The sequence below is a fragment of the Equus asinus genome, chromosome 16 (genome assembly GCF_041296235.1).
Source record: "Equus asinus isolate D_3611 breed Donkey chromosome 16, EquAss-T2T_v2, whole genome shotgun sequence".
Lineage (NCBI taxonomy): Eukaryota > Metazoa > Chordata > Mammalia > Perissodactyla > Equidae > Equus > Equus asinus.
The window spans coordinates 25,689,287-25,702,580 of NC_091805.1; the positions used below are offsets into that span (position 1 = coordinate 25,689,287).

General features: G+C 44.6%; 1 protein-coding gene across 7 annotated transcripts in view; it reads left to right on the plus strand.

The window, feature by feature from the left end:
• Positions 1–951: 951 nt before the first annotated feature.
• The window catches only part of LRRC8B (leucine rich repeat containing 8 VRAC subunit B), a 67,401-nt gene continuing 55,058 nt past the window's right edge, over positions 952–13,294 (plus strand). For all 7 annotated transcript variants that reach the window (XM_070486795.1, XM_044749514.2, XM_044749513.2 and 4 more), the window contains exon 1: positions 952–1,149. The gene's annotated coding sequence lies outside the window, so the exon portion shown is untranslated. The remainder of the gene's footprint in view (positions 1,150–13,294) is intronic.

Below are 13,294 nucleotides of genomic sequence, written 5' to 3' on the forward strand. Positions count from 1 at the left end.
GAGTTAAATCTGGGGTGGGGATGAAAGTGAGGAGTGAATGAGGATGGTTAAAATATTAAGTCCCCCGAATTCCTGGATTTGGATTAATTTTTTGTTTGTTTTGTAGGCACGTTGCTGCTTTCCAAACGCAGGGCCACTTACTGGAGAGGAAAATGAGTGGGGCAGTAGATAAGACTGGACGGGCAGTTCCTTAGCAATAAAACGCTGGTTATGAGTGTCGGACGGCCTTTCTATCATGTTGTTCCCTCTCCATCCCCAGGATAAGGACATGTGAGAGAGGTGGATGGTATCGGAGGCCCAGAATCCTAACTTAAGCCGCTTAGTTTGGTACAACTGTAAACCCTCCCGCACAGGGGCTTGGCCCCGCAGCCCTTCCAAGCACGCAATGTAAAGAAAGGTACCTCCACGGGCAAGAGAAAGGTTCCCACGTGCTCCACCTGAGCCTTCCCTTAGGGCCCAACACACGATGTGTAAATAAGTTACTCAGGGGTGCACACGTGAGCAGGCGGGGGCCCGACACCTAAATACTGTACTCCAAACTCCCTTGCGGGGCGCGGAAGGGTGGACAGCCCTACGTCTCTCTCCCTTCCTTCTCTTGAAGAGAGCCCCGTTCTTTCTAGCCCGCCGCGAATGTGTAGCTGTGCGGACCGGAGGCTGAGAGGAGCGCGCTGGGGCGGCCACATGGCGCGCTCCCGGTGATGGCAGCTGCGCTTTGTTTCCATTAGCAAGGGGTGAGTCACCGGCCCCCGCAGTGCCAAAGCTGGGCAAACACTCAGCCCAAGGCCGCTGCAAAATTAACAGCAGCAGCAGCTACCGAAGCGGCCACAGCCTCTTCCTCCTCTTCCTCCTCCTCCTCTGCCACCGCCACCCCGCGGCCGCCGCCGCCTCCTGCCTCCGCCCAGCCGGCTCCTCCTCCTCCCGCGAACTTAGTCAGCGGTTCGCGCCGCCGCGCGGCGATTGGCCGGCCGAACGCGCCGCGTCACAATGGAGCCGCTCGGAGGCGGCGAGCCGGGCAGCGCTGGGGCTTCCCGCTGAGCCCGCAGCCGCCGGCAGCCGCGAAAGTGCGGGCGCGGGGCCGCCGCCGGCGCGCCCGGAGCGGCGCGGGGCGCACGCCGGGGAGCGCGGGCCCCCGGGGCTGCGGACGCGCAGGTAGGTCGGCACGGGGCGCCCCGGCTCCGCGAGCAGGAGCCGAGCCGACCCAGGCGGTGGAGGCGGAGGAGCCGGCACGGGGACGCAGCAGGTGGGGTTGGCCGAGCAGGTGCGGTTACCTGTCCACGCCTCACCTGCGAGCCGGGCCTGCGGGCAGGTAGCTCGGCCAGAAAGATGAGGCGCGGCTTCGCTGCTCCCTCGTCGCCGGGGGAGAGGGACTGATACCCCTGAGAGGACCGCTCCTGGGTGCTGGGGTCATTCGGGGCAAGCAGGGTGGGCGGCAGCGACCAGGCGGTCCCTCTGTACCCCAGCAGTCTCGGCGCTGCCCCTGAGGGGGCGTCCTCGCGGCGGTGCAGGAAAAGGGTTCTCGTTCCCGGGGATGGAGTCTCGCCCTCCCTAGGGCAGCAAGACCCCCCCACCCCCCAAGCCAGGGCGTCCGCGTTTGGTCGCTGTCGTTAGCCACCTGCCCCAGCGCTGTTTGTTGACCTTTTATGCTTATTGGATACTCATCGTTCACTTACAGTTTGATGGTGAGGTTGGCGTTCGTTTGTTTGAGGGAGAAGGGGGACATAGGGTATAAACCTAAACCCATTTAAAAAGAGAAGCGAACTTTCCTCCTCCTGGGCTGCAGTTGAGCAGGTGCGGAGAGGTCAGAGGGAGGAGGCTCGGTGTTGGCTCATTATTCGGTGTCCTCAACTGACTTCCCAAAGTCCATAGGTTGCCTTTAGTCAGATGACATTTTTGCAATACTTTCCTTTGTGGTCAGAAAGAAAGACACCCTCCCAGCATCCCCCCCCCCCCTCCCCCCGCCTCCTGCCAAGAAAAGGACAAACCTAAATTTTAAAACAAAAACCTATGCGTGCATTTCCTTGAGTAAATTCGTCTTGACTAAAAACTTTTTTGGAACTCCGTAAAAAGATGTCAGTATGAAAATTTTAAATTGCAAACATGTAGCCAACTTAAAATAGACAAATTTTTCACAGCTTTCTAAGAGGAAATTAAATGGCGTGTGTCTTTATCTGACTGTGGAAGCCCACAACAAAAGTCGAAGGGCAGTATAATGTAACCATCCCGGCACCCTCGATGTGGTCAGGTTACACCTCCTGGGAACCCAAATGCTCTTTGAGTTGTGGGTGCCAAGGTGACTTTCCTTGGGCCCTGGCTTTCCTAGTCAGCAGCCCCACTCTTGAAGAGGATCTAAAATGACAGCTAATCCGGTAGATGATTGGGCCTGTCTGATTTGAGAACCTAAGCCCTAACATGTCTAGTATTACTTAGTTCAGGTAGGGAAAGGGGCAGAGTTGTCACTGAGTGTACAGTTGAGTCATGACCCTTTTCTTATACTTACTCAAAGGCAATGTTTTTTATTTTTTATTTTTTTGAGGAAGGTTACGCCTGAGCTAACATCTGCCAATCCTCCTCTTTTTGCTGAGGAAGGCTGGCCCTGAGCTAACATCCGTGCCCATCTTCCTCCACTTTATATGTGGGATGCCTGCCACAGCATGGCGTGCCAAGCGGTGCCATGTCTGCACCTGGGATCCGAACTCGCAAACCCTGGGCAGCTGAAGCAGACCGTTGGCACTTAACCGCTGTGCCACCTGGCAGCCCCAGCAATGTTTTTATTATAGCAAAACAAACAAACAAACAAAAATCTACATGTTAGAATTAAATTTACTGTTCTTTGAAACTTGTTCAGTTTGTCTTCAGTTGGAAAGGTGTTCCAACATGTCCAGCTTAAGATGAATATTTGCACATTTGGAGTGATTTCATTTGACTAGTTGTTAAGATTTGCTTTTTTAAGACCCTTCCCTGTATCACCATTCCCATCAGGATCCTCAGAATGAAAGCGCCAACATTAATTTCAATGAAAAGGGCCCTAATCAGTATAACTTGAAAAGCATACCAGGCCCTCCAAGTTTGTTTGTTGTTGTTGTTTTCAACAGACTTTTTTTTTTAGAGCACTTTTAGGTTTATAGTAAAATTGAGCATGAAGTACAGAGATGTTTCAACATCCCCCACCACAGTGTTATGTTTGTTACAATCGGTGAACCTGCATTGACACATCATTATCACCCAAATGATATGGACCAAAGTCCATACTTTTCGTTAGGTTTCACTCTTGGTGTTGTCCGTTCTGTGGGTTTGGGCAAATGTGTAACAACCATTGTAGTATCATCAGAGTATGATCCTATATCATAGTATAACTGTCCTAAAAATCCTTTGTGCTCCACCCATTCATCCCTTCCTCCCCACAACCCCTGATATTTTTACTGTTTCCCTAGTTTTGCTTTTTCCAGAATGTCATATAGCTGGAATCATGCAGTCTGTATGTAGCCTTTTCAGATTGGCGTCTTATACTTAGTATTGTTCGTTTTAGTTTCCTCCATGTCTTTTCATGGCTTGATAGCTCATTTCTCTTTAGCACTGAATAATATTCTGTTATCCCTCCAAGTTTTTATTAGATTGTGTAGATATTTTCCTGCAGTGGCCTGAAATTTGTTATTTTTTGTTTTGTTTTCTGAATTTGAAAGGAGGGAAACATTTTAATATTTAGGAGATTGCTGCTTTAGCCAAAGTTTTTGTTTGTAAACAAATTTTTTTTTTAAATTTTCGAGTCTTTTTCTATTCTCTATAGCTGAGTATTTTAATGTTCCTTTTTAATTTTTTACTGCCCATACAAAAATAGCCTATTTAATCTAATCTCCAATATTTATTTAATGTCTCTCAAGTTGAATTTCCAAATTTTATCTTTGTTTCTCCTTGCCAGCATCCTTCTGTCATATGCCGCTATTACCAGAAACGAATGTATGCTGAATTTGTCTGTTTCTCCAAACTTGGTGGAATGATTTACCTCCTTCCATGAGCATACCCCTCACTGCTTTCCTTTCTCAGAGAGTATTGGATGCTCCTCAAACAGTTCAGACCAGTAACTACTCAAAAGGAATTGGGGAGGTGCAATTACAGCATAACATTTATTTAGCCATTGTAAAATGCATTCTAGCCAGCTCTGGTGGTCTCGTGGTTAAGATTTGGTGCATTCACTGCCGCTGCCCTATTCGTTTCCCCATCAAGAAACCACGTCATCCATCTGTCAGTTGCCATACTGTGCAGACTGCCTGTTGTTGTGATGCTGAAATCTATGACGCTGATATTTCAAATACCACCAAGGTCAACCATGGTGGACAGGTTTCAAGGGAGCTTCCAGACTAAGACAGACTAGGAAGAAGGACCTGGCCACCGCATTCTGAAAAAATTGGCCATGAAAACCCCATGAATAGCAGGGGAGCATTATCTGATATAGCTCCAGGAATGTGAGAGGATGGTGCAAAGAGATTAGGCCGGGTTCCACTCTGCTGTGCACAGGGTTGCTAGGAGTCAGAATCCACTCCATGGCCCTAAACAACAACATCAACAGCAAGAAATACATTCTAATTTCTGTCATGTCTGTTTCCACGTTGCTGCCTTTCTTTTATTGCTATTGCCTACTTTGACTTTATTTCCCATCTGTATTTTCTAAACTTCCTACACACCTTTTTTATGACTTAGTTTTTTCCAGTGTTTACAATAATGTCTTTGGCAGACATAAATTATTTTTCCTTTTCTGGACCATTAAAATTGATCTTAAATAAAATTAGGTCTAACTCCAATCAGTGAATCTCTCTGGTAAGTTCTTATCACTGCTGTTCATTTAGAAAGTGAATAATGGTGGGTCATAATAAACTCCCTGTTCTGTGATTGCCTCTCATTCAGGATTCTACTCAGTTGCAACACAATTTGAATTCATGTCTTCAATGCTGTTGTTAACCCTATGTAAAGGAGATGAATAAAAATGAGTTGCCAGAGCTTCAACCTTGACCTTTCCTTTTGTCTTTTTGCCCTTTCTGCTGTCTTTGATATGGGTCACATGATTCTGCTTGTCCCTTTCCAGACTGTGTATCTTTGAACTTCATCTCCTGCTTCTTTGATTTCAAGTCCCTTGTAATTCTTCTTGTCTGTCTCATCCTGTGGCCATTTCCAGGGCCCCATTCACCAATGCCTACTCCTCAGTCAACAGCATCTTCCACAGCAGCTACCAGCTGCACAGCTGCTATTTCTCTCGTTTCCAGCTCCGTGCAGATGACAGAGATCTTCCTCCTCCATCTGTGATGGAAACGGAATTCTGTACTGTGGAGTAGCGTATTCCTTTTGATTGTTTCTCGGGTATAAAGATTTGAGGGCATAGTCAAACCTTCCTTTCTTTTGTCAAATTCCTTTTCAGCATTTTTACAATCCCCCCACCCCCAAATCTACTGCAAATTATAAGCAGGAGTTCTTCAGGCTTCTCCCTAAGAACATGGACTTTGCAGACTGATGGGCCTGAGCTTGAACCCTGTACCATCACTTTGGATGAGTTGCTGGATTAGTTAGGATTAGCTGCCAATTACAGAGACCGCAAAGAAAAATGGTTTAAACAAAGTGATGTTTGTTTCTCTTTCACATTAAAAAAAAAGCTTATAGAGAGAAAATCCAGGGCTGGTATTATGGTTTTACAGTCTTCTGAGGCCTTGTCTGGTTCACCTTTTAGATACCCGATACATTAGATGAGGCCTTCGACCTCATGGTCCTAGAAGGAGCAGCAGCCATCACATCCAGGTTCTGAGTAGTAGAAAGGAGGAAAGAAGGAAGGGGAAAGGCAAGAGCCCATGGTCTCTTAAGGAAATTTCCTGGAGGCTGACATACACTTTTTGTTACATCTCATTGGCTAGAAGTTAGTAATGTGACCTCACCTAGCTGGGGAATATTGTCCTTATTCCAGACAACCTTATGCCAGGGTAAAACATGGAAGGTTCACATCCTTGGGAAGAAAGAGGAGAAGGAACATTGGAGTAGCCAAGCACCACAGGTATTCTACATCTCTTGTTTCTTGACTAATATTACCTATCTCACAGAATTCTTAGGATTAAGAGAAATACTAACATTAAAGCATCTAATACAGTATCTGGCATAAAACAAACTTTCGGTAAATATTAGTTCATATTCCTCCTATTTCTTTTTCGTGAATTGTCCTAGTTTCCCTGCTATCACATCATTGGCATCCAAATCCTATTTTAAATACTCGGGCACTTGATCTAGTTGTTGGTACCAGACTGTAGTCTTGTACCTTTTCATGGGAGAGAGCAGCACATTATTACTCAATGTTGGGGTTTATTTCTTAGCTTAAAACATGGCTTAGATTAAAAACATAGCTCTTGAAATCGAGTAGACCTGGACATGAATCCTGGCTCTGCCACTTACTTGGTGTGCATCCTTAGCCTCTTGCACCCTCAGTTTCCTCATCTATAAACTGGGCGGAATCGGATATGAGGATTAAATGAAACAATGTGTATAGAGTTCCTAATAAATTGTGCCTGGTAAAGTAAATGGTAGCTTTTCTTTTCTTTTTTAATTTGTCCTAATCTGGGTGAAACTTTTTGAAAATAAACTCTTAGTGCATTTTAAAAAATGCTTAAAAATTGGTCATCCCCATACGTATCCAAATGTGCCTTGTTAAATTTTAGTCAAACTTTTTGAGAATTGTCTCCAAAATCAGTTTAAAGCCCAAAGCAGCAAAATCTTTCCTGTGTTTTTTGATCAAAAACAGAATAGCTCAGCCTTAACCTTCTTCAGCCTTAATTTGAATGATTTGCGTGTGTGTGTGTGTGTGTGTGTGTGTGTGAGTGTGAGAGTGTGTGTGAGAGAGAGAGGAAGATTGGCCCTGAGCTAACATCTGTGCCAATCGTCGTCTGTTTTGTGTATGGGATGCCACTAGAGCATGGCTTGATGAGTGGTGTGTAGGTTGGCGCCCAGGATCTGAACCCAGGAACCCTGGGCCAATGAAGCAGAACCTGTGAACTTAACCACTGTGCTACCGGCCCAGCCCCTTGATTAGAATGGTTTTTGACTGATCTATTCTCAGAAACTGAAACATTTCCATCCATGAATATATTTCATTGTATTTTTTTTCAGCAGCTGTTTATTAATTACCTACTGTGTGCCAGAAACTGTCCTAGGTTCTGGGGACAGAGTGGTAAGCAAAATGCACGTGGTTCCTACCATCATGGAGGTTGCAGGTTACTGGGGAGACGGGTGAATCAATCGCTGCAAATAAATGACAAATTGCCGCTATGAAAGTTGTTAGGAAGGAGACACACAGATACTGTGGAAGCATGTGCAAAAGTCTTATGGGCAGAGGTTGAATGGCAACTTTAAGAACAAAAAATTGGCCAGTGAGCTGAAGTAAGGAAATGGTATGGGAATGTGGTTTGAAATGAGCTCAGATATGAGATGAGCCTGCCACTAGGCACGGATCAGAATGTGCCACAGGTTTCCAACATCACTCCAAAGAAGGCATTTCATAATGTTTGGAGCCGTCTTTAAAATAAGTGTATATAATATGTAACTTCTCAAAGTGATAATCAGCGAGGGGCTACATAATTCAGGAATAATTTAATTATTTTATAATTTATGCATGCTATTTTGGCAAACTTTAAATACAGATAAATTTTTGATGTACCACGCAGATGAATCTGAGAAAGTTGGCTGTAAAGTAGGAACTTTTCAGAGAGCGTCAGAGAGTTGATCTGTGTCACCCTTGGCAAGTGGAATTTGGAGCCATTTGGCTGAATGGGGGCCATCTGGAAGACTGCTGGCAGAAGAGCAGGTGGTCCATAAAGCAGCACTGGAAAATGACCACAGGATGGGAGGTGTGGGCAGTGTGTTCCAGAGAGCTGGCTGGACTGCTGTGCCTGGGATGGCCTATCTCAGGGCCAGTGGGCAGCCCCAACATCCAGTTCCTCTGAGGTTTTCAGGTTTGCCTAGACAGGAACCCAGCTCAGCACATTGGCATTGGGGTACCATTTCTCCTTGCCCTGTCCTGCTGAGCTATGGGGGGATCCTTTGGGAAAATATTGCCTCTCTCATCCATTTGAGAGCCTTGGAGGGTGACCGGGGAGGCCCTGCTTTTATGTACCGTGGTAGGGCATGACTGAGCCTCGGGGGGCAGAGCTGTCTGCTGTTGGACTGCAGGTTGTTTCTGGCTCTGAGAGGATAAATTTAAGATGAATTCTGTGCATCTCTCTAGGCAAGACTAAATGAGCTTGTTCCTGGCCCTATTTCAGTGCCAAAATAGGCAGTGCTCAGCTGAACGATGATTTGTCTTCCAAAAGCGTTTGTGAGTCATGATGCAGTTTCTCAGATGCACAGTGTTGTGCATGGTGGTCAGGTTCCCAGGCTTCCCCAAGAGAATTTACTATGCCAGCACTGCCCTAAGGTGCCACAAGTCTTTCATGTTCACCTTCTCAGGAATGCCCTTGGAACTGGGACTTTCTCTCGTTTCCACTTGCTCTGGGATTTGGAATTCCTCAGTGGCACACCAACCTTGTTCCTACCCCAGGGACTTCTCAGTTGCTGTTCTCTCTCTGCCAGGCATGCTCTTCCGTTGTGAATTTTCGTGACTGCTTCCTTGTCTTCAATGAAAGGTCAGCTCAAACGTGACCTCAGAGTTACAAAACTGACCACCTTTGGTAGAGGACCCCTGCCTTCCACACCTGCCCCATCACAGTCTTTCAGAGTTGGTTTATTGTTTGCTTGCTTACCTTCTGTTCTCCTTGCCCCCACCAGACTATAAGTCCTGTGACAGCATGGACCTGGTCTCCCTTGTTTGCCTGCTCTAAAGCCTGGTGTGTAGTAAGCTTCCCAAACTGCTGCATGTGATATTGGGCAAAAAATTTTACCCCTTTGAGCATAAAATGGGGATAATAGTACCCGGGCTACGTGCCTCGTAGAACAAATGAGGGCCTGAAGTTGGTGTACTGAAGATATTTTCTTTTTCCCAAAACTTACTATTCTCTTTAGATTCCCTATTTTTGCAAATAGCAATACTGTTTACCCAGTTACGTAACCCAAGGAAACCTGGAACTCACTCTGGGCTTCTCCTCACTTCATTCCCCCCAAACTGCTCCTTATGTAATTGGTATCCATTTTGTCCGGAGGCCGTATCCTCAAGGTTTCTCCCGTCAGCACCCTCCCCCCACAGCCTCTTTACTGTCTTGAGTCTTTGCCACCCATACTTCAGTTTGTAGACTTTCCTATCTTCCATTTCCAAATTTGTTGTCTACACTACAGCAGAGAAATCATTCTGAAAGGCAAATCTCATACCATCACTGCCCGGTCTAATAGCCCTGTAATGACTTGCTTTTCACAGGATCAAGTCCACACATGTTGGTGAGCCATGTAATAAAGTCTTCCTTTGCTTCCATAACTCTCCAGCTTTGCCTCTTGCCACCATGTCATTTCTAAATCTCCAATGCACGCACCTGGACACAGCGTGCACAGTCACACCCCATACACCAGGCTTCCGAAACTATTTGCAATACTGGGAGGAAGGCACTTGGTAGCCAGATGGCTTCACTTCATGGGTTTGTTCCTTCTCTCTGTCTAGATGCTCGTGTCCCCTTGTCAAGTACCTGCCCATCTTTCAAGACTCAGTTCAAGCATACCTGTTCTGAAAGACCATTCCAGATACTTTCGCTCTGCCTACCACCCCCAAGACTCTTCATTCTTTCCTCTGTGCTGCCCCCAAGGCATGTACACCTCTCATAATACCTGTGCCAGAGAACGGCTCTGCCTCCTCCTAGGTGCTCCTTCATGAAAAAGAATATTTTGTTCATCTCCTGGGCATCCTGGGCCAGGCGTCATACCTGGCATATTGTGGGCACTCGATAAAGGGATACCTGGGAGAGAATTAGGGAATAAAATTCAGCATACTTATTACCTAGTCCAGGGCATTGTTTCAATAACATACTTTTGACTGGTATTTGATTAAAATTTGAACGATCTCCTTGAAGGTTAGAAGCAAGAAGCTACATTGTATATATGCTGTTAATAGATATCAGTTAAATGGCCAAAATATTTTGTTAATGAGCTAGCGTTTATTGAACATTTACTGTGGTCAGAGTTCTGGCTTTGGCCACTTGCAGGGGATGCTTGAGACAGCTTTTGCACTTTTCTGACATAATCGTGGCTTTGTCTTTCTATTAGAAGTCAAAATTTTAGATGGTCGGCACAAGCTCTTGGTGTACAGGCAGTTTAGAACAGTGTCTCTGAATGTTTTTCTTCCAGTATCCACAAAAAGAATTTTGAAAAACTATGTGCTCCCCTCATACATTTGAAAAGTTAATATCTAAAATTTTTCATCATGATTTTAAATAGTTGCAAAGATGACATTGTTGATGTTATAAATATTGAATTTTTAAAAAATCATCTTTTTACGGCCAGCCTGGTGGCGCAGCAGTTAAGTGCGCACATTCCTCTTTGGTGGCCCAGGGTTCGCTGGTTCAGATCCCGGGTGCGGACATGATGCTGCTTGGCAAGCCATGCTGTGGTAGGCGTCCCAAATATAAAGTAGAGGAAGATGGGCAGGGACGTTAGCTCAGGGCCATTCTTCCTCAGCAAAAAGAGTAGGATTGGAGGCAGATGTTAGCTCAGGGCTAATCTTCCTCAAAACCGCTCCCCCTCCCCCAAAAATCATCTTTTTAATGTACCCAATGGAAGCTAAATTAAATGCCAATATGATTTCATATCTACCATATCATCCATTTAAAAAAACATAAAAATAAAATAAAAAACACATGAGCAAGCTCTTCTAGGAAAGCTGGGAATTTTACATAGTTGTCCCCTTTGTGGAATTCATTTCATTCCTCTTTTCCTATAAAACTTAATCCCAACGTAACATTGTGTTTGAAAATCTTTCATAGATTACCTTATCATACGCTTCTGACACACACACGTACACACACTATATCTATGTCTATTTTTTAAGTTCTTGTGAAGGTAAGGCTCTAAATGTTAAATAAAATTTCTGTTGGATTGAGTTATTATGATTTTTATTAATATACAATTAACCAGAATAAGTATGTTAGAATTTTGATGAATAATTATTAAGCATAGGGAAACTTTTGTTGGAAAATCATCTCTCAGTGAGATGCATGGGGCTTAAAAATAGTTTATGCATAAGTAAATATTACTGCTAGAATGAGATAGGCTTCATGATCAAATCAAGTACTTCCTTTTAAATGTAAGTGCTTAAGAAATCTTGCTACATAAATAGGTACTTGGGAATGAAGGCAGTATAATTCCACTCTGTTTTTTAAACTCCAGCATTATATGCTGAAAGTTACCTGCTGATTGATCACCAAAATGATTTTCAGTGTTCTCTTGTCTGACAACTTGATGAGGTCTTCCTCCACTGTTGTTCAAAGCGAAGAAATGGATACTTTCCCCTGACTCTCAAAAGGATTTCTCAGGCATAAAAGTCATTTACTTTCTTAACATCTGTAACCCTACAGGTATTTCAGTGGCCTTCTGCTTGGGGTCCTGGAGAGTCCTACTCCCCAAGGCAATGCACCAGAAGCAGACTCCTGAGAAGTGAGATGTTTGTCTTTCTTTTGGAGTGTAGGAAAAGGATGACTGAAAGGGAAAGAAGGAGATGGCTAGAAGGAATCAGCAGGACATCGGATGTTTTGAAGCAGATACTTTCAGACAAGAGTTAATTGATGATCTGGAAATAGATTCTACCAGAGTACCCCTCCCTCCACAAAAGGGCCCCCAAATCCCACACCCTAGTTCGAAGATCAACTGGTTTGGATGCTAAAGAAAACTTTTCAGTGAAATTAGCTATCAACTCTAAGAGAAAAGGCCCCTAATAGGCCAATTTAAAGATTTCTTCTTGGTAGGTGGGAACATTCAATAGGGAAAAAGCATGGTTAGAGCATATCACTTTTTTAAATATACCCGATGGGAGCTAATTTGATACCATTATCCATTTTTAAGAACCCGCAGTCAAACTCTCCTAGAACAGTTAGAAACTTTACATAATTTTTTTATACCCATTGTTACACTAGATATAAAAAGGGTGTTAGTAAAGACCACTAGATGCTTGACTGACAGTCACCTAGGTCAGTGGGTGACTGGTTTCTAACAAGTTATAATCCCACTGAAAAAAAAATTTCTTCAGCATTTTATCAAGGATGCTAATTTCTTCCCAGGAGAAGGGTATACATTACAGCATACAAAAAGGTTTGATCCCAAGCTAAGTTTGGGACGTTTTTTTCTTTACCGACTAATGCAGTCTGCAGGGAGAGGAGATGGGCCTGGCTGTCATCCTGTTAAGTTTGTTGTTGGTGCCTTCCGGTCAATCCCGACTCCTGGTGACCCTGTGCACAGCAGAGTGGAACCCTGCCTGGTCTTTTTGTGCCATCCTCGCTATATATGACAATGCTCCCATGCTATTGAGAGGATTTTCATGGCCAATTTTTTCAGAAATCGGTGGCCAGGTCTTTCTTCCTAGTCTGTCTAGTCTGGAAGCTCCGCTGAAACCATGGGTGACCCTGCTGGTATTTGAAATAGTGGTGGCATAGCTTCCAACATCACAGCAACGGGCAGCCTCCATCATATGACAACCAACAGGTGGATGGTGTGGTTCCCTGACTGGGAAATGAACCCGTGTTGCTGCAGTGAGAGCGCCGAATCTTAACCGCTAGACCACCAATCCTGTTGAGTAGGGAACCTTTACTGGTCTTTCTGGTCCTGGATGCTCTTGCATGCATGAAAGGACACTGTACAGATGTCCCTTGCTCTCTTACCTTCTCCCAAGGATTCATAGAAAATCTCTCCTGAAACAGTTCACAGGAACCCCCACCACATTACTTGCTATGGTATATGTTTGTACATCACTTCTAACATACCAAAGCATTTACATTCATACTTATTCTCCTGATGACTTGGAGTAGATGGAGCCAGTATTATCCCCACGATACAAATGTGGAGACTAGTTTGTAAGGGGATATGTGGCTTGTCTAAGCAAACCCCACTAGTTAGCAGCAGATCTGGCACCCGATGAAGTGGCTTTTTCTACAATATATTGCCTGGTGCCTTTTCCCAGATGTGTTATTTTGTAAAAGACTCTAAGGATTGGAAAATTTGCCTTAAAGTCATCTTATTAAGACTAATTAAGATAGACATGTTTGTAAAATGCTTAGTAGAGTACATGGCTCTCAGCAGGCCCCCAGATTTTTAAAAAAGAAAAACAATGCATTTGAGTTTTTGTTCTGTCATGCTTCATTTTATA